Consider the following 22,066-nt stretch of genomic DNA (forward strand, 5'->3'; position numbering starts at 1 on the left):
CCAGTATACGAACAGCACACACAACTCACACACTCCCTACACGAGTCTCTTCTCATAACTCAGAAAGATTTCTACATTCTGCCTGTATGAAGCTTTAGAAGAAAAACTGCATTTCCTCTGAGGCTCTTCCGTCCTCACCCCTAGCTCCTCTGCCTGGCAATTCCTGTAATTTACTCATTTCAGGTGACATCTCCTTTGGTCAGCCTCCCTCCTCATGAATTTCCAGTCTGGGGTTCCAACCTTTATTGTCGCATGCAATATTGTGCGTTTGTACACATTTCTATCCTTCCTATTTGCTCCTTGAGTTTAGGGACAGTCTTGGTACCAATACATTGTTGATTCTGACAGTAAGTGAGCAGGGAGACATTGGCTCCTCAGGCCCCGAGCAGCAAATGGCTTAAATAACATACTGTACTTAGAAAGCTACTTGATTTAAAGCTTTAAAAATCAGACCTGGGTGAACCCAAATTCTACTCGAGAGAAAGCAAAATTACTAGGAAAATAAAAATAAATTCCCGTTCCTTTTTCTCTTTCCTAGTTTCATTGTAACCTGGAGGGTTCTCAAAGTATGTTTCATGGATCTCTGGGTTTCCCAAGACCCTTTCAGCAAGTTCTTGAGGTCAAAACTATTTTTATAACCACACTAAGATGTCATGTGTCTTTTTTACTGTGTGAACATGTGCACTAATGGTACAAAACCAAAGATGGGGAAAACTTCTACAACCTTAGCAGATATCAAGCCAGTGACACTTGGATTAAGGAGTAATTATCATTTTATTAAATCTGGACGCTTGAATATACATCTATTATTGTGTGTAAAATCGGAAGGACACATAAAACACTTCTGCCGCATAATGAAAAACGATGACTGCCTTGAGAAAAAGCATTTGGTGTTTCCTAGAGCTCTGAGTCAAACTTACCAATTTTTTTTTTCATGGAACATCATTTTTACTTGAAAAAAATTACTGATAAGATAAACCATGGCTATTCAGATATGGGTACTTGGGCAAACATTTTCTTGAAAATGAAATAATTGAGTCTGTCATTTCAAGGAAGCAGCCATTTTGTTGCCAGTAATAAAATCAGACTGGAGCAAAAAACAGAATTTTGGAAAACCTGTATCTACCACAATGAGCTCAACACCCCTCGATACATAATGACTTTTCTGATGATGTTGGTGGTGACGTTAATGGAAGTGATTTTTGGATACTGAGTAATGAATCTGGAAGATATACATGGCTCAGTGAACCAATATTTTCCAAATGACCAATGCATATTACTAAAAAAAAATCATGCATGAGCTAAAAGGTGTAACAGAGAGCCATATATTTACACGTAACAAACTGTAGAAAGTTCACTGATACGGATTCCATGTTGCAATTAACCTTTAAGAAAGTCCTACTGGTAGATACTGGTGTAGCATCAAAGAATATCCACAACTAACTAAAAAGGTTATTTTAAAAAAAAAGAAAAAAAACTTCCCTTTTCCAACTACCTAGCTGTGTGAGGCTGGACTTTTTTCATATAGTTCAAATAAAACAACACATTGCAGCTGAATCCAGAAGCAGATTTGAAAATCCAGCTGTCTTTCTATTAAGTCAGATAGTAAAGATATAGTATACCTTTGAACAGTACAGGTTTGAACTGCTTAGATCCACTTGTACACAGATTTTTTTTCACTAAATATGCACTACAGTGCTACATGATCCACGGATGGCTGAACCCACAGATGCAGAACTGGAGGAAGGGATACGGAGGAGGGGAGGTTTTGTGGAATTTTGACCCAGTGGAGAGTCTGTGCTGTATCTAACGCCTGTGTTGTTCAAGGGTCAACCATATTTGCAAAAAATAACACCACTCTTCTCACTAATTTTTGCTTTAGAAAATAGTCATTTAAAAAATAAAACTGTATCATTTTACCATGTAATTGGGTTTATCGTAGTCAGTTTTTGCAAGTTAACAAACAGTTTTTAAATTCTCCTTTAAAATTTTGAATGTAACTCAGATAAACAAAAGCTCTTTGGGTCCTTAAAAATTGATAAGAATGTAAGGGGGTCCTGGGAATAAAAAGTTTAAGAACCACTGCTTTAAACAGTAAGAAAATATTCAAAATCATATTTAAATAAACGACTCAGAAATTATTTTACTCAATAAAATGAATCACATGTAAGACAAAATGAATGAGAAAGTGTGCTAAAATACAAAGCAGAAATGCCCAGGCGTCAGGAGAAACCAAGGCACAGAGAAACACAGAGACACGCCACGGCCACACAGATGCATACACACACTCTGTAGCTGCCTTTAATTTTCCAAGCTGGAAGTGACTGCTACCTATCACTTGAGTGTGAGCACGGCTGTAAAACCAGGTGGACCAACAGCCCCTTCACACTACACTCAGGTAAAAAGCGCTCCTCGATTTGCTGCCTGTATTGTTCGTTTAACCTCTCATTGCTTGAATCTTTGCCTTCAAGTCTCAAAGGCTGGCTTGGTCGCAGCATTCTGTTTGCCTTTAGAGTCTATTCATTCATCTACTAGATTAGCACCCCCTCCCCATTATATCCTGGATAGCTATTCTGGGTTTGAACTTGAAAACAATTCTCGGCAATGATCTGAGCAACTAATTCCTAGTATTTCCAGCCTAATTAAATCTTCCCTTCCCCAAGTAGACAAGGCAATTTTACTAAAGCACAGAGAAGTCAAAAACTTAAAATGATAGTTACCATAAAATTTTTAACTCTCCCAATGTAAACCCCCCCAAAAAATCTTGAAAAACCTCTTTAAATTGTTTAACCAGTGTAACTATTATGTAACTTTATAGAGCTTGTTAATAAAATCTGGTGTACTTTTATTAGCAAGTCTTTAAGACATTGCAGATGGAGAGTGAAATAATCCTGTCCAGTCTGCATTCTTACTGAGAACTTGACGTCACTTACTCAAGGCCATCCTCCAGGGCCAGACTGAATCCCATTTTTCTGTATCTTCTGATCAGAGGAAAATGCCAGGCGCCCTCTCGCCAGCACCTTGGCCATTCAATTCCCAACATACATGGTAATGAAACTGAATCAACGGAGCCACTTTCCCCTCTTTCTACTGCCATGCTTCTATAAAAAGACACTTGGAAATAAAACCCAACTAAAAAAAGAACACACTGCATTAGATACTGACCTGGAATCACGCACAAGTCAAACTCACAATCTATTTGGGGCCAGTGCGAGACCCATATTGAAGCAGAATCTACTGCGTGGACCTGCTATTCTCTGCGGAAAGTGTTCTGACAAAGGACACCACTTCGGTGATCCAGGTCCACATCCCACACACATCTTTGCAGTGCCTTTTCTCACAGTCACGTTGGGTGACTACGTCAGACCTCCTCACGTGACGGGGTCTTAGAAACACATGCATCAGATCTCGGAAACAGATTACAAAACAGAAGCCCTTTATGGAGTTCAGCTACGTCTAAGAAAAGGAAAATCCTCTCACGTTGCCTTCTAAATGCAGCCCAAAAGGAGCAGAGAAGAGCTGCATTTATCAGATTTTCATGCATTTAAGCTATCAGATTCAAGAAGGTGTAGCATGACAAGGGAGGTCTGTTTTTCATCTGAAATTCAGGTGGCTGGAAAAGGTAACATCAAGACACTGCTGGAGTCCACTCAACAGGGAGGCAGCTTGGCTTGAGCCACCTTTCTTGAATATATTGTTCTGAAAAGGTAAACATCTGGTCTCCAGACTTGTAGTTGCGTGCATATAGATTGTAAGAACGAGTATTATCAGATTCACAAGTGACACAACGTGCCCGGTTAAATATTTCAGGTTGCTTGTTTGGAAAGATGAAAAGGGGAAAAGGTCCTTTGTTTCTTTCTTTCTCTCTCTTTTTTTTTTATCCTTTTTGAAACACAGCAGTGTTTAGAGGAGGTAGCCCTTGGGTTCATCTCACGATTGAGCTTGCCCGGACACCTGCTTGCTTAAGAAAGCTGGCAAATGTGCTTGGAGACTCATATCTCTAAAGCCCTGAAGTGCTGCATCCGTTTCTTGTGCTACCAAATTCCACTGACATTTAGAGGTGCTAATGTGAAAAGGGATTTTAAAAGTCTGAATGCTGTGGGAACTGAGTTACCAGAATGACCAGGACAGGGGTCCCATCCCCTGGAACTTCTCATTTTACGGGTGAGCGTATGATCTAGAGTTGGTTTCAAAAGCCAAATACCTTTTTCTAAAAGGCCTACCTGATTGATTAGCCCAGTTCCTCTCAGTTGACTGTGACCTGTCAGGGAGGATGGAGGGAAGAACTATTATACATTCTAGCTTCTGAGCAAAAATGAACTTTCCTGCTCATTGCAAGATGGGTTATCCTAAAAAAAGGACAGAGACCAACTGCTGTGTGGTGTTAAAACTATCTAAATCCATCTGCCATTGCACCCTTGTTCTCCACCCCTAGCTCCCTGCACCCCAGCTTTCTAGGGACTCCTGCAAGACAATGAATCACAGTTTGCATGGACTCTCTCTGGATGAACCAGGTAATGCACGTGAAAAGCAGCAAGCACAGTGCTCAGCACACAGCAGAGGTTCAAAGAATACAGGTGAGAATCAGCTTGAGAACTGACTCCCAGTTCTGTGTCCTGCTCGCCAGTGACTGAACAGAACCACTCAGGCATGCAATGCGTAGGGTTGTCTTTTAACTGCACGAAGGAGATCAAGTCAGGCCCTGCCTAGAGCCCTTCAGTGACTATCCCCAGATGTTAGGGTGGAATGAAGGCCCCTCGCTGTAGCCTGTGAGGCCCTGCACTGTCCATGGGTCCCAGCCACTACTCCCAGACTCCCACCCCCTCTGCCCCACACTCTGTGCTCACACTCAGTCCTCCCTTTGCTGCCAGTCTCTCCCGGCCCAATTCCAGTCCTGCTCAGGGGGCTGGCTCACCCCTGCTAAGGCCCAGCTCAAATGTCCACTCTGAGGGCCCACCCCATCTCTCTATTTGCTCCCGCCTCTACTTGCCCTCACATTGCCTGCATGCTACATACTTCAATCTGCAGTTATCAGAAGTATTTGCCTGCTTGTTCACTGTCCACTGTGTCTGCCAGAAAGTCAACTCCAGGAGGGAAAGGACCTTATCCGTCCGTTCATGGCTATGTCTCCAGGCCACAGGGCACAACAGGCACTTGGGAACTGTTTGAAAGCAGAGACTCACCCTGATGAAAAGAGCCACCCACACTCCTGGCCCCACTTATCTGCTCTGCTTTTTCTTTTCCACAGCACTCACAGCATCCCCATACACTGCAGAATTTACTCATTATTGACTGTCCATCTGCCTGCTAGAAATTTAAGCATCATGAGGACAGAAATCTCTGATTTGCTGCACTGATGTAGCTTAGGCACCTAGAACAGTGCCTGATACATCTCAGGCCCTCAAAATATTCATGTACTACATGAATGATCTGTACTATAAACAGATACACGGTCCTAAATCAGCATTATGTATGGATAGGCACTGTATATACTTCGAATTACAAGGTTCATCTATGTGAATTTCCCCAACCAATTTTGAATAAAACTGCTTTCATCTGATACATTTCAGGTTGTAAAGCACTTACATATTAATCTATCTAATCCCCTTCATAATCCCGTGAGGCAGACACATAAAATGGAGACACTACTACCAACTCGGGGTTAAATGCATTAACAGAGTCAGTGCTCACCACATGGAAGCTGCTAATCTCAGGCCCACGGTACAGAGGTGGAAATGGAACCCAGGGCACTGCCTCGCTCACAGCAGAGTGGTAACTGCTGATGCGCGCGGCGCCCAGCCCCCTGCAGGCTACCGCGGCACGCATGGGCACAGAGCAGGAGGGAAGTCGGAGCAGCTGACTCGCCATCTCCGAGCACAAGATGGCTCTGCACCAAGCCCAAGCTGCAGGCGGGTGGTGCAGGCTCACCCCTGAGAAGCCCGAGGCAGGGAACAGACCAGGGTGGACTCCAAGAGATAGGGCTAATGGGGGGGGGGGTAGCCTGCCTGGGCCCCACACCCAGAAGTCACTGAAAAATGCTGCCTGACATGAAGCAGAGTGTGCCAGAGGGGTCCCCTGAAAAACCAGCTGGGGATTGGAGCTCAGGCAAGCCGACCCGTGACCATGGGTGGTAGTTACCAGGGCAACCTGTGCCTTGCCAGAGGATGAGCCTCAGGCCTGGGACCTATCATGGCTTCCCCGGGTGTACCGTAATGGGACACAAGGCAATTTCAAGGTGTCAGCTGAACACACAGTCAGTCAGCGTCTGCCCCACAGCCCAGAATTTACTAAACAGCAGAGGCTTTTACACTACACTCACATGTAGCTGACTTAAGATGTTTAGTATTAAAAAAAAAAAAGTTGATTTTTAAAAGTTTGTTGCCTACTCAGTCCAAGGATGTGGACTGAATGTGCCTCCCCCCATCCCCCACTTGAGTATTTAGACTTGTCCTTTCATTACAGGCCTGTGGATGATACAATCTCAGGGATCATGAGACTCTGGCTGGGGACCTGTCAATCGGGATAAAGCATGAGACGAGTGGCAATGAAGCATCAGGGGCGGGTTAGGGGAAGAGAAGCTGTGGGGTGGGAGGGAGCCTTTCCATGACAGTGAAAAAAATCTCTTGGCCAACATGGATCTGAGACACGGTTAGTGAGGCTCCTTAGAATCCTGAATCCAAATTCCAGTATCTTTACCAAGGCTTAGAAGGTCTCTGTGATTTGACCTCATTTCCTGCCACTCTAATCCACACCAGCCCTCCTTCTGTTCCTTGAATATGCCGAGGATCTTCCCACCTCAGGGCCTCTGCACATGCAGCTTCTGAAGCCACCCCAGGCAGCAGCCTATCCTGATCTCTATCCAACAATCCATTACCCCTCAATCAGGTTTACCTGTTCCTATACCCGTCAGCAGACTCTTCTTTCATAGTATATACCATGGTTATAGGCTTCCCAGGTGGAGCTAGTGGTAAAGAACTCGCCTGCAATGCAGGAGACACGTTCTTGATCCCTCGGTAGGGAAGATCCCCTAGAGGAGGGCATGACAACCCACTCCCGTACTCTTGCCTGGAGAATCCCATGGACAGAGGAGCCTGGAGGGCTACAGTCCATAGGCTCACCAAGAGTCAGACATGACTGAAGCGACTTAGCACACACACACGCACTATGGTTGTAGTTAAGTATTATTTGATAGATGTGTGCTTTACCACAAGCGTATGAATTCTGTGAAGGCTGAAACTATTTACCACAGTTTCCCCTAGCTCTCAGCACCACTCTTGGCATATAACACGCTGATACACTTTCATGAAGTAAATGCAAAAACAAAAAACACCCAGACAATAAGCTCTCTAGAGCCCACCATACCTGGCACCGTTAACCAGGCTTTCTGGATCCAGAGTTAGGTCAACACGAACTGCCCTACTACTTGTCACTGATGCTAAAAGGTTGAACATTAAAAAATCAAAAAGTCTGACACTATAAAAGGAAAAACAAAACATACACACACACACACACACACACACACACACAATCAACTCTGCTGGCCTAAAACTGGAGCTGGATAAGACAAGCGAGGGCTGTCCACTGCCATAAATTACTGCTCACACAAGTTAAAACAATGAAACACAGCTCTGAAGCACCAAAAAACTGCTTACTGTTATTGCTTTGGCTCAAAGACAGGAAAAGAGTATTTCTTCAAGCTCTAATGACGTGCTTTGTTCTGTTAAAGACAAAACTACAGGCCCAAAATGGAGCTGCTTATGCTATGCCTCATGTCATCAAACTGGAACTTACTTAAGAGTTTTGGCTCTCTCTGCAACGCAATCCTAGATATCAGCTTAAATCAGGAATAGACTGATAAGCATTAGTTAGGTAGTCTGCCTGACAATCCCTGTCACCCCCCTATAAGGAAAGGAACCTTGCAATAACCAACCCACCTTTCTGCCTAGTATAATTTCCTTGTTCTGTTCCCTTCTGCCAATAAAACCTCTCACCTTGTGTAGCTCTTTGGAGCTCCATTCTGTCTGCTAGATCGGATGTTGCCTGACTCAGGAATTACTAAATAAAACCAGTAAGATCTTTAATATGTACTCAGTTGAATTTTGTCCTTTTGTCTTTAGCTCAACATTCAGAAAACGAAGATCATGGCATCTGGTCCCATCACTTCATGGCAAATAGATGGGGAAACAGTGGAAACAGTGTCAGACTTTATTTTTGGGGGATCCAAAATCACTGCAGATGGTGATTGCAGCCATGAAATTAAAAGACGCTTACTCCTTGGAAGAAAAGTTATGACCAACCTAGACAGCATATTGAAAAGCAGAGACATTACTTTGCCAACAAAGGTCCATCTAGTCAAGGCTATGGTTTTTCCAGTGGTCATGTATGGATGTGAGAGTTGGACTGTGACGAAAGCTGAGCACCGAAGAATTGATGGTTTTGAACTGTGGTGTTGGAGAAGACTCCTGAGAGTCCCTTGGACTGCAAGGAAATCCAACCAGTCCATTGTGAAGGAGATCAGCCCTGGGATTTCTTTGGAAGGACTGATGCTAAAGCTGAAACTCCAGTACTTTGGCCACCTCATGTGAAGAATTGACTCATTGGAAAAGACTCTGATGCTGGGAGGGATTGGGGCCAGGAGGAGAAGGGGATGACAGAGGATGAGATGGCTAGATGGCATCACTGACTTGATGGACGTGAGTTTGAGTGAACTCCAGGAGATGGTGATGGACAGGGAGGCCTGGCGTGCTGCAATTCACAGGGTCACAAAGAGTCGGACACATCTGAGCGACTGAACTGAACTGAAGGTCTTTAAAATGTACTCAGTTCAATTTTGTCCTTTTGTCTTTAAGCCCTAAGCATTTGACCTTTGTCTCCTGAGTGCTTGGACTGAACTAGCAACAAACTTTTAAAAGTTAACTTAAAAAAAATGCTAAAAATTTAAAGTTATCAACACGAGGGTGCAGCAAAAGGTCCTAGTGTTGGGTGTTTAACAAGGCTCCATTTCCGTACCTGTGCTCCCTGCAAGCACCCCCAGGGACGTCTGCTTTCTGTAACCACTTTCAGTTCCTTCCAAGGTCGTTTCCCTCGCTCAGCCCCCTCTCATGAAATGCTGATCAGCAGCAGGGTCTGGGATAAGTGAAGCACAGCTGGGTCTGTGGCCTGATTCTGGGTCCTATACTCTGGATGCTTGCGTTTCCTGGTACACTGATTGGTGACCCACCCCCAAAGGCATACACAAGCCCTCTCTGCCCAGCAGGCAACCAGCAGCAAGACGGAAGAGGCATCATAATGTGAGCTTACAATGGTGGTTCTCTGCAGAACTACATCGGACTCACCTGTTGAATCTCAAAAAGAACAGAAGCCAGGTGACATTGCTGATACTGAATCCGTTTTGGGAACAGGATCTGGGTAGATGGCTGTGTTGCATCCTGCTGAAAGTAACCCAGGTCTGCTGTGCACACAAGCTAGCCCACGACTTCTAACTACCCTTTGAAGAATCAGGTCACTGTGTCTCCTGTGGGTGTTGGAGCCCCTCTGGGCAGCCTCCCTGAGAGCTGCTTTAAAGTGACATTGACATTCCACCACACATGTGTCAGTGTCCCCCACTCATTCACGGGACAGGAGGAAGCTCACCTAAAGCCAGCCGCGCGCTATGCCCCCAACACCACACAAGCACATCCCTGTGCCCAGCAGTGCTCTGCACACTCCGTATACACCGTCCTGATGAAGCCTCACAGCAACCTTATTTTGAAAATGAGAAAACTGAGACTTGGAGAAGCTGTTTAATTTGACCAAGGTCATTTAGTCAGTGAGCAGCAAAGCTGGGACTAAAACCTGAGCAGGATGACTCAAAAACTACACTCTCCACTATACGTTTGGAGCACCACAAAACAAACCACTTAGCTTTTCCTGGTATCAAAAGTTCTTTACTGGTATCAAAAGCTCCTATGCTCATGACCCCAGCCTACCAATCAGTGTGTGGGCGTTTAGCAATCGGTAGCCTGGATTTGAGCAGGGCACCACCTACAAGGGAACAGGTTATGCTCTATGGTATGCTGTGGGGTGGGGGTCTTGGGGGGCTCATAGCCCGCCCACAGTTTGCTTGGCCCCAGGCAGGTACCCTGCTGAGGGCTGCATCCCCCTGCCAGAAGGGGCTGTATCCCCCATATGCACAACGATTCTATACGGATCATCAGATGGTCCTGGAGTAAACACTTCATGTAATTCAGAATTTTCCAAAAGATGGTAACGATAACCCTATATGCGAGACAGCAAAAGAGACACAGATGTATAGAACAGTCTTTTGGACTCTGCTGGAGAGGGAGAGGGTGGGATGATTTGGGAGAATGACATTGAAACATGTATAATATCATATATGAAACAAATCGCCAGTCCAGGTTCAATGCATGATACTCGATGCTTGGGGCTGGTGCACTGGGACGACCCAGAGGGATGGTACAGGGAGGGAGGTGGGAGGGGGGTTCAGGATGGGGAACACATGTATACCTGTGGTGGATTCATGTTGATGTATGGCAAAACCAATACAATATTGTAAAGTAATTAACCTCCAATTAAAATAAATTTATACTAAAATAATTTCTACTTTTATTTTCTTTAAAAAATGTAAACTTCAGGGGCTTCCCTGGTGGTCCAGTGGCTCAGACCTCGTGCTCCCAATGCAGGGGGCCCAGGCTTGATCCCTGTTTGGGGAACTAGATCCCACATGCGGCAACTAAAAGTTCAAATGCTGCCACGAAGATGGAAGACCCTGCATGTCGCAACTGAGACCTGGGGCATCTAAATAAATAAGTAATTTTTTTTTAAATGTCATTAAAAAAAGTCATCAAAGTAATAGATGACACTATTAAATAAACATTATCATTTTGGTCCACTTCCATCTCAAGGTGGTATCTATCAAATGTCTACCACCCTCCAGCTACTGAGTATAACACAAGGGGGTACCACAAGAAGTGGGCACAGAAGGGGCATACTGCTGCTGCTGCTGCTAAGTCGCTTCAGTCGTGTCTGACTCTGTGTGACCCCACAGACGGCAGCCCACCAGGCTCCACCATCCCTAGGATTCTCCAGGCAAGAACACTGGAGTGGGCTGCATAGGTGGGTGATTAAAGCTACTGAACTAAGAGAGCTGAGGGACCCCAGAACATGGCATTAGTCCACTCATGAAGCAGGGTCCTCCTGAAGGATAATGCGGGATACAGCAGACCATGCCCAGTCTGGCACTGTGGCTAAGAGCCTGAACTCTGGTGTCAAGTCTGGCTCTCATCAAGTTCTGGCTATGACCTTGGGCAAGCTTCTTACTCTGTATCTCAGCTTCTTCATGTGCAAAATGGAGCTAATAATAGCATCTTATCAGGTTAAAATGAAGATTAAATGACAGTAACCATGAAGTGGTTGGCTTAATATCTGGCACAAAGTCAAGCTTAATAAACATTAGCTATTAATAATAACTATTACCAATTAATTATTATTAGTGGTAAATGTCAGTAGGAACAAATATTACCAAGTCTTGACCACAGGCCCCAAATACAGGGAATGTGAAATTCCTCAATGGTAGGGACAAATACTCCATTTCACTGTGTGCCGGGAGTTCCTCAGTCCCCTCACGGTGTTTACCACCCTAGAGGGGCTCATCAACAAATCATCTTCTTAATGCCAAGAGGAGTTATTACATCTGAGCCTTAGCCCATATGTGGGCATTGAGTTGTAAGTATCATCAAAATTATTTTCTTTACCTGCATCATATGTTAGCACTTCTTCTAAGCCTATGGAAGAAAGCATTAAGATCTTAAATAAAAATTATCCAAATTGGCTATTAGCAATTTTTTAGCAATTAGTAAAAGCTCGACAGGAAGGAAACTAAAATAATGTGTTTAAGACAAATAATCTATATATTTCTTTTGTGTGCACTTGTCTTTTTAAGTCAGAAGGTCACTCAACTTTTGGCTATAAAAACAAGGCCTGGTGCTGGTCGTTTATTGGATCATGTGCTTGTTTTATTTTTATTTTTTGGCCATTTGGCACATGGGATCTAAGTTCTCCAACCAGGGATTGAACCCATACCCCCTGCAGTGGAAGCATGGAGTTTTACCCACTGGACTGTAGAGGAAGTCCCACATGCTTGTTTTATGTGGTGAAATTCTTTTATTTCATAAGAAAGCCTTCCCTGTGTTCTGCTTCATCATCTCTCCTATCTCTTTAGTCTCTTGGCAGACCACATTTGCTTCTCTGCCCTCACACCGAGGGGATTTTTGCAAGGGTAAAGTCTTAAGACCTCCTCTCTCTTAAACTAGGAACCTAATAACAGCAGTCTGGTTATGATTTATTTTAGAGAACATTTTGATGTCCTGGATTTTTCATGTAAAAGTCTTTTTAGTTTATGTCTCAGTTTAATGGATTCATTAGGTTGTAGCTGATTCAGTGAAATTTTTTTTGAAAATCTGGGTTTGGTCTGGGGTTTTGCACATTTATATGCTGATTCTGGATTTTGGTTCAAGCTGCCATTGAATTCCCTGATTGAAACTTTTGACAACTGTCAGAAGGAGCCAGTTGTTCCAAGCTTTCTTTCTCTCGGTCCCTGAGCTATCCTTTCTCCTCCTGTGGAGTCATCTTTATCCTCAGAGGGCAGAGCAGGGCCCCTGCTAACACACTCCTGGGCTCAAACTCCAGTCCTGCCACTTAGTAGCTGTATGAATTTAAACAAGTTAATTAGCATCTCAAGACTTGGGCTTTTTTTTTTTTTAATCTATAAAATGGATATAATAGTGCAACTTAGTTCTTAATAGGATTAGAAGGGACAATCCAGATAAACCATAGTATCTCAGTCTATTGCTCTTTTACACGCTGATAATTTTCCATGAAAATTCCAGAAAACAAAACAATCCCAGCAACTCTTTTCTTTAGCTCATCTCATTATGATAATAGCAACCAATTTAACGCCTGTTGGTTGAAAGGGTGTTGGAAGCAGGGGGTCATTTTTTAAGTGGGGATTTCCCTGGGGCTGAAGTGGAGCAATGAGTGGCCTGGAGAGTCCCCGGCTTCAAGAGCTTCCAGGGAGCTTGGGCAACTTAGCTCTGGTGGGCCGGACAGGCAGGAATTATGGGACTCAGGTCAGGCTGACCCTAAAAGAAGGGAAGTTAGAAAAACATACTTGCTGAAAAGAAGTACAAAAATAAATACTCAGCAAAATAAGGGACTGTGGGTAACACATTGTGTGTTAGTTGCTCAGTCGTGTCTGACTCTGTGACCTCATGGACTGCAGCCCACCAGCCTCCTCTGTCCATGGAATTTCCCAGGCAAGAATACTGGAGTGGGTTGCCATTTCCTTCTCCAGGGGATCTTCCTGACCTAGGGATAGAATCTGGGTCTCCTGCATTACAGGCAGATTCTTTACCGTCTGAGCCTGTTAAGAAAAGTCTGTTAATATGGGTATAGTAATGTAATTAAAAGGGCATTTTCAAAGAACAGGTATATGTATCATAATATAGTATCAATAAAGCCAGTAACTATGTGTTAACAGGTGCAAAATCACCTGATTCTATTATCTGGGGGAGCCCTGCATGCCTATTATACATATTTCTACCAACCCAACGATGAAGAATAAGCAGAGAAAAAGAGGTTGGGTTCGCAACAACCAGGGAGAGCTTCTACCCCTCTAGTGGCCTCTTCAGGGCCACGGGTGGACCTTTTCAGCCTGGTAAAGGCGCTGAGCAATACTGCTCTTGACCGTCATCTTAGCTCTGAATAAGATTGCTCAGCTTCTTCACATACAGAAATGCCAAGAACACCCAGACGGCTAGTCTCACCATTATGAGGAGTCAGGGCTGGGGAAGGCAAAGCATTTTCAGCCCCAGTGCTCTGGTTCCCTTTACGCCTTCCATCTGTTCCATCCTCACCTTGTGGAGAAGGGGGCCTTGAAGCACAACAGGGCAAGCGATGCTCTGAGTGGTGATCAATGCCAGCAAGGAGAGCGGACGAAGCAGAGTCCTGGACCAGGGGAGGTGGGGCTGGAGACAGGATACGGGAGAGGAAGGCCAGAGGGAAGGGGCCCGGGGCTCCCTCCTGAGGCCTCTGTACTGATGCCCACCACCCTAGGAAATAGGACCCTGGGTGCTGTACCACAACTCCTTGGAAGGTCTGGCTTACTGTGTCACCGAACCTGCCCACTCTACTCTCCCAGGTGTCAAGGGCATCATAACAGGGTTAGAGACAGACAAGTAAATTCCCCACGGCAGACCCTCACTTTGAGAGCAGGCAGTTCCTCTAAGGGATCAGCCCCTCATGATCCCTGAGGAGCCTTTCCCAGGGCAGCAACTCTTTCATGCTTGTGTCCTGAAGTTCTTTTCCACTGGACGACTAGAGTACGTTCCCAGTTCCCAGTTCCCAGTGCCACGTCCACAAGATGGTGCTGAGTCCACACACAGAGATGCTCTTGGGTCCTGAGTCACTGGGGATCCAGTTCCCAAAACCTTGCTCAAAATGGGCAGATGAATGAATTTCGTTTCAAAATAAATAGACCTTGGGTGTTTTAGATAACAAAAAGCATGGAGCAAGATTCTTAGTGGAGCATGCCTTCTAACTACTTCTTCATTTGCTGTAGACGGATTCTCGAGATTCTCCAGACCAGGGGTGGGGACCACTCCACCCAGTGTGGGAATTTCCTCCTTAGAGGAGCAGTCCTCACGCAGAGCCCTCAGTTGTGACCTCTGCATGTGACAGCCCTTGGAAGGTCTGCATGTCCCTTCCCTGGGCTAAACATCTCCAGTTCCTTCAACTAGGCCCCGGCAAAGAGGATTTTACAGACAAGGAACTTTAGATAGTTTCGTCCAACCCTCTCATTTTAGATATGAGAAAATGGAGGCACAGAGAAGTAGAATGACTTGCTTAAGGTCTCATGGTATCACTAAAACAGGGTTCCAGATTTCTGGCTCCATACACCTTAAGCATATCACCATACTCCTCAACTGGCAGCCACCAGACCTGCTCACTGACACAGGACCTTAGAGTGTTCCTGACTTCCCTAAGCCTCGGTCTCTTCACATATCAATTGGAGCAAATCATAAAGACCTCGTGGGCTGCTGGGGGGATTCAATGAGAGTACCAGGTGGCGTTAGTGGTAAAGAGCCCACCTGCCAACGCAGGAGACGTAAGAGATGCGAGTTCGATCCCTGAGTTGGGAAGATCCCCTGGAGAAGGAAATGGCAACACCTCCAGTATTCTTGCCTGGAGAACCCCATGGACAGAGGAGCCTGGTGGGCTACAGTCCATGGGGCTGCAAAGAGTCAGACGCAACTGAAGCAACTTTACACACACACACACACACACACACACACACACACACACACGGGCACCCAGCCAGGGCAAGTAAATACATAGCAAATAGTAAGTGTGTGATAATTGGATTTTATGTATAATATTAGACTCTTTTTTTGGTATGGAGTTCTCCTTTCTGCCTTTGTGTTCTTCTTCTTCCTTGGCTTCCCAACTCCCAAAGCTGAATTTTTAAACTGATCCTCAAAAATTCATGTAGGCTTCCTATGTAGCTTAGCTGGTAAAGAATCTACCTACAAGGCAGGAGACCTAAGATCCACTCCTGGGTCAGGAAGATCCCCTGAAGATGGAAATGGCAACCCACTCCAGTATTCTTGCATGGAGAATCTCCTGGACAGAGGAGCCTGGCAGGCTACAGTTCATGGGGTCACAAGAGTTGGATATGACTTAGCGTTATCTTTCTTTCTTTTCTTTAAAAAATTCACTCATTCTTGTGAAATGCAGTTGTGTTCCTTTGGTCCATAATTTCGAGTCTGTTGGAATATTTCAGAAAGACAATCCTATCTTAAAATATAACTACTGATTCCTTGAACATGATATGCTGACTCCTCCTTCAGAAACTTCCAAGTAAGTCTAGGGTGGTAATGTCTGTGACAAAAGCCGGTCTCTGCTCTCCTCCAAAGACTGGCAGAATGTGATCATTCTTTTTACCCACTCAGACTTTATTTTAACATCAGGATTGTAATACTGATGATGACTTAGAAAATATTCTTCAATTTGTTAGAATAAAAAAAGATAAAGCTCAGTTTCATCTGAAAGAGGAAGAAGGTTACAGCCACGCTATCAGGAAGCAACCCTGACTCTGCAAAGAGAAGCTCTGGTGTGTTAATACACTAATATGTTTGGATGAAGACACTGGGACCTCAGGGTAAGTGAGCTTTTACTCTGAGACCTCAAAACTTCAGAGTTGCTGCGGGTAAAGTTGTTGGGAATAGACTATGAGCTAAAGAACAAGATGGCAAGGCCCTGGAGCTGATCTGTAGTTCCTGGGCTGGTCCTTGGTTATAGGCATTATCCCAGCTCCATTGCTGGAGAAGGCACTGGCAACCCACTCTAGTACTATTGCCTGGAAAATCCCATGGACAGAGGAGTCTGGTGGGCTGCAGTCCATGGGGTTGCAAAGAGTCGGACATGACTGAGCGACTTCACTTTCCCTTTTCACTTTCATGCATTGGAGAAGGAAATGGCAACCTACTCCAGTGTTCTTGCCTGGAGAATCCCAGGGACGGTGGAGCCTGGTGGGCTGCCATCTATGGGGTCGCACAGAGTCAGACACGACTGAAGCAACTTAGCAGCAGCGCAGCAGCTCCATTGTATCAACAAGCACAGGAAGACTAATTTTCCAAACATTCTTCTCATTCCCTCATCCTAACTAGCTCAGGCCACTTTGTTTTTCAGGGGCTCCCATCCCAGCATCCTCAGATCCTGCTGCTCCGGAGAATACAGCCAGCCTATAATCATTCCAGTGCCTGTATCTGCTCACTGGAAAAATACTGCCTTCCCCATCCTGCGTCTTTCCAAACGCCAACTTTCTGGAAACTTTCTTATTCAACAAACACAGAACAAAAAGAAAGAACACCTCACCTTAGCCTGTTTAGCCCTCTACCATTTATAAAGCAGGATTCCCTGGTGGCTCAATGGTAAAGAATCTGCCTGCCAAGCAGGAGACATGGGTTGTATCCTTTGGTCAGGAAGATCCCCTGGAGAAGGAAAGGGCAACCCACTCCAGTACTCTTCCCTAGGAAATTCTATGAACAGAGGAGTCTGGCGGGGCTACAGTCTATAGGGTTGCAAAGAGTCGGACATGACTTAGTGACTAAACAATAGCGACATCTACAAAGCACTTCCACACACAACATCTGATCTCCTTTCTCACAACACCCCTGTGGACTGTGAAATAATATTTCCATTTCCAAGATGAAGATGTGAAAGCTCATAAAAATTAAACCCAAATCCAAACACCGCATGGCTTATAAGTTGACAAGGTTGGGTTTTTCAACCCTGATCGTGTGACTCTGGATCAAATTCCTTCCAGCATACTTAAAAGGAAAACTGTATTTATGTGATTCTAAATATTAGTAAATATAAACTACCATCTCATCTTCTGATTGATATGTTTAGTAGCTGTGTATCTTTGTTGGCCAAAGTCAGTGTCAAATGTGTACTTGCCACTCAAAAAACTGCACATCATTAGCTATTTTTACCAATAAAATGGGTTTTTCCTGTTCAGCCTATATACCACATACTGCTGACTAGCTGATCATTTATGCATTTTACTTCATATTCTCTGCCATTCTGCATGATTTGACCACACAGTGCTTTATTTAATTCATTCTATAAAATGGGAATGATGCCTGAGATGACTATCATGATAGATAAATGAGGCAATGATTACAGAGACCTCAGCTAGCAGGTGTTCCCTTCAGTTCAGGTCAGTTGCTCAGTTGTGTCTGACTCTTTGCTACCCCATGGGCTGCAGCACGCCAGGCCTCCCTGTCCATCACCAACTCCCAGAGCTTACTCAAACTCATGTCCATTGAGTCGGTGATGCCATCCAACCATCTCATCCTCTGGCATTCCCTTCTCCTCCTGCCTTCAACCTTTCCCAACATCAGGGTCTTTTCCAATGAGTCAGTTCTTCACATCAGGTGGTCAAAATATTGAAGTTTCAGCTTCAGCATCAGTCCTTCCAAAAAATATTCAGGACTGATTTCCTTTAGGATTGATTGGTTTGATCTCCTTGCAGTCCAAGAGTCTTTTCCAGCACCACAGTTCATAAGCATCAATTCTTCAGTGCTCATCCTTCTCTATGGTCCAACTCTCAGATCCATACATGACTAATGGAAAAACCATAGCTTTGACTAGATTTGACTAGCTTTTAACTAGGTGTTCATTTAATGGTATTATATACTACTGCTTCTACTGCTACAACTTCATTACATTCACTAAAACCAAGTAGAGTGTTTTTTTAAAAAAATATTTATTTATTTGGCTGCACCACGACTATGCACTAGGGATCTTCATTCTTTATTGTGGCACACAGGATCATTTTAGTTGCGGCGTGCGAACGCTCAGTGGCAGAATGTGGGATCTAGTTTCCTTACCAGGGATCAAACTTGGGCCCCCTGCTTTGGGAGTGTGGAGTTTGAGCCACTGGACCACCAGGGAAGTCCCTTAAGTAGACTTTTGTTTTCTAAAAAGTGCCTGATGTACTATAAGGCAGTATGGATACCATGATTCAGAGAAGCAGAAAAATGATTTCATCTCCTTGGCTTTATTTAATCCTTTATTTCTTTTCAGAAAGCTCCTGGAGCCCACAGTCCAATGGAGGACACAGACATGCAGACAAACAGCTCCTCCGTGATGATGGAAGTGCTCTAATGAGCACGCCCAGGGCTTTGAAGGAGGCAGCCTTACACTGAGTTTGGGGAAGGATAGTCAGGGAGGATGAGCGGGAGCCGAGTCTTGAGAGACAGGGCGAATTTCTCTGGGATCCAAGAAGGAAAAAGGCATTCTATTCTAATCAGGTCAGGCAAAGGAGCAGGCAACACAATGACACATCTGGAGCCTGGCAAAGAGGTGGGGCTTCCCACATGGCTCAGTGTTAATGAATCTCCAGTGCAGGAGACACAGGAGACACGGGTTGGATCCCTGGACTGGAAAGATTCCCTGGAGAAGGGCATGGCAACCCACTCCAGTATTCTTGCCTGGGAAATCCCATGGCCAGAGGAACCTGGTGGGCTACAGTCTGTTGGGTTGCAAAGAGTCAGACATGACTTACTGACTAAACACACAAAGAGGTGGGATGTCTGCTGCACAGATGCTGGGCAGGGCCGGATGGGAGATGGAGATGGAGAAACGGGCAGGGACCTGGTCATGAAGAATACACCAGGAGGGCCTTGGGTAAACCTTACCTGCATACTGGAATCACCTATGGGAACTCGAGAACATGAACACTCAGGCTCCATCTTGAGATTCTAATTCGTTTGGTCTTGGGTAAAAACAAAAAAAAAAGCTCTCCAGGTGGTTCTAATGTGCACCCAGGACAAATGGTGAGTCCTTTAAAAGATCTGAAGCAGGAATCATTTAGACAAATATGCAGACAGGTCATTCTCGGAGCAGTTTGATGAGAAGGATGTCGGGAGGGGGCTGGAAAGAAGGCAAGGAGACAGCTGAGGATGGCAAAGAGAAAAATAAGTAAAAGCTATTTGAATGGAAGAATCAACTAGTTGTAAACTTGAGGAGAGAGAAAGGGGGAGCCAGACCAGAGGGCTGGTCTGGCAGAAGAAGAATTAAGTCAGTGTGCCCTCTGAGGAGCCTGTGGGAGACGCAGCTGGCACTCTCAAGCAGTCCTCCACAGTGCACTTTGATCCACGATGGACTTTGATGCTAAGAGGAAGCTGGGCTGAAGATGCAGCCACGCATCGCACCAACACACAAGCTGGCTGCACACATGAGCATGGATGATGCCCAAGGAAAGCAGGTGAAAAAGATGAAAAAGAAATAGGGTAGAAGAAGGAACTTGATCAATACCGATACTGAGAGGTGACTGGATGTATCAGAATCACCTGGAGGTTCTTACGAAAAATTTAGTTTCTTGGTGCTACTCCAGACTGAATCAGAACAGCCAGGGTGTTAAGACCCCAGAAACTGATTTTTCCCAAGTTCCCAGGCACTTCTGAATCAAGGTTAGGCTGGACAGTGTATCAGTTTGCTAACACTGCCATAACAAACTACCACAAACTTTGTGACTTAAAACAACAGAGATTTATTCTCTCACAGCTAATGGAGGCTGCTGCTGCTGCTGCTAAGTCACTTCAGTCGTGTCCGACTCTGTGCAACCCCATAGATGGCAGCCCACCAGGCTCCCCCGTCCTGGGGATTCTCCAGGCAAGAACACTGGAGTGGGTTGCCATTTCCTTCTCCAGTGCATGAAAGTGAAAAGGGAAAGTGAAGTCGCTCAGTCGTGTACGACTCTTAGCGACCCCTGACTGCAGCCCACCAGGCTCCTCCGCCCATGGGATTTTCCAGGCAAGAGGACTAGAGTGGGGTGCCATTAATGGAGGCTAGAGGTCCAAAACCAAGATGCAGGCAGGGCTGTGCCCTCTCTGAAGCCTCCAGGGGGAGAATCCTTCCTGCCTCTCCCAGCTTGTGATGGTCCATTTTATGGTTCCTTGGCCTGTGGCTGCATCTTCCCATGGCCGTCCCCTCTTTCTGCATCTCTCTTCTGTGTATCTCTTATAAGGACACTTGTCATTGGATTCAGGGTCCACCTGATAATCCAGGATGAATTCATCTCAAGATCCTTAAAAATTTACATCTGTGAAGACCCTTTTTTTTCCCCCAGAAAAGGTCACATTCACAGCTCTGGGGATGTAGATACATCTTCTGGCGGGCTACCAGACACCATGACTGTTAGGTAAAACACCAGGACACCAAAAGAGTGTCTAATAGGCTTTTTAATGGCTAAGCGCTTCCCGGCGGGGTTCCCGACCGGAACAGGTCGGGGAAGTCCGCTCCCGGACCCTGCTGGGGGTGGTTTTTATAGGTTCCTTGTGAGGGATGGTCAGGCTAGAGGGACGGGGGTTCGGATAGGTTGCTAGGCCGAGGCGTCGCGGGCTGACAGGTCCTTCTACGTGGCTGGTGTGGGGTGGCTTTAGCTGGTGAAGTGTGCTGTCATTGGTCCCCGGATCTGGGATCTGGCAGGCTCCTTCCTAGGGACTTCCCCCGCTGGCAGGAGGGAGAGGAGGGGCGGCCCATCATGGCCCCGGGGGGTTGGCGTTACAATGACAATAACTCAACTAGGTGGATGGGGGAGGGGACTGGAGTCCAGAACTCCAAGCCAAGTTCCCCAACAGTGGCAGGAAGAGGTGGAAAAAAAGAAACCAACCAAGAGAGAGTCATCTGCAAAGCATACAGCTCCACTTCTAAGTCTCATGCAGCCCTAGGGGTCCCAGGCCACTAAGTATCCAGGACTCCATGTGAAAGTACTTTAGAAAATAGAAAAAAGCACCACAATTACCAATTAATAAAATACTAGACCACATTACCCTCAAAATAGAGGTGAGCGCTTTGAAGGGCTGAAAAGGCTTTTATTTAATTCACTTTCTAAACTAAATGAATATGATACGAAGCTAGGATTTCATCTCTAAGATGCTGTGGCCATTTTCTCCTCACCACCTTAGTAACTTCCAGTCCAAACAATAGGTCACCTTGGGAGCATGGCATCAGTTATTTCCATTTTCTGAAATATTTCCTAGGAGGGATTTCCCTGGCAGTCAGGGGGTATGGGTTTGATCCTTGGTCGGGGAGCTAAGATCCCATAAGCTTTGTGGCCAAAAACCCAAAAAACATTAAAAAAAATCCACAGAAGCAATAATGTAACAAACTTAATAAAGACTTTAAAAAATAGTGCACATCAAAAAAATCTTAAAAAAAAAAAGTGTTTCCAGGGAGCAGGCGATACTCTTCAGTCACCAACACTAAAGAAGGTTCGGTTATACCCCACTTCTCATCACCTACCAGTTTCCCAAAATCTTCACGGACTGCCCTCATTTTTGTATCTACACATGCTCTATCTTCACAGTTCTACATTATTACTATTTGTGTGGGCTCCCTGATGCACAAAAGTGGTCTATCCTCTTAACAAGAAACTCCCCTGCTAGGCAAGAGGGTTTGCATGGCCAAAGGGTCAATGGCGAGTGGTGGGGGTGTGTGA

At 45.2% G+C, this 22,066-nt stretch overlaps 1 protein-coding gene across 25 annotated transcripts in view; it reads right to left on the minus strand.

Annotated features, from left to right (window-relative positions):
• Positions 1–22,066, minus strand: part of ZBTB38 (zinc finger and BTB domain containing 38) — a 134,512-nt gene that overhangs the window by 12,529 nt on the left and 99,917 nt on the right. For 3 of the 25 annotated variants that reach the window (XM_060395150.1, XM_042236219.2, XM_060395134.1), the window contains one exon: positions 4,224–4,261. The exons of the other annotated variants lie outside the window; for them this stretch is intronic. The gene's annotated coding sequence lies outside the window, so the exon portion shown is untranslated. The remainder of the gene's footprint in view (positions 1–4,223; positions 4,262–22,066) is intronic. 25 annotated transcript variants of the gene reach the window in all.

This window comes from Ovis aries, chromosome 1 (assembly GCF_016772045.2).
Source record: "Ovis aries strain OAR_USU_Benz2616 breed Rambouillet chromosome 1, ARS-UI_Ramb_v3.0, whole genome shotgun sequence".
Classification (NCBI taxonomy): domain Eukaryota; kingdom Metazoa; phylum Chordata; class Mammalia; order Artiodactyla; family Bovidae; genus Ovis; species Ovis aries.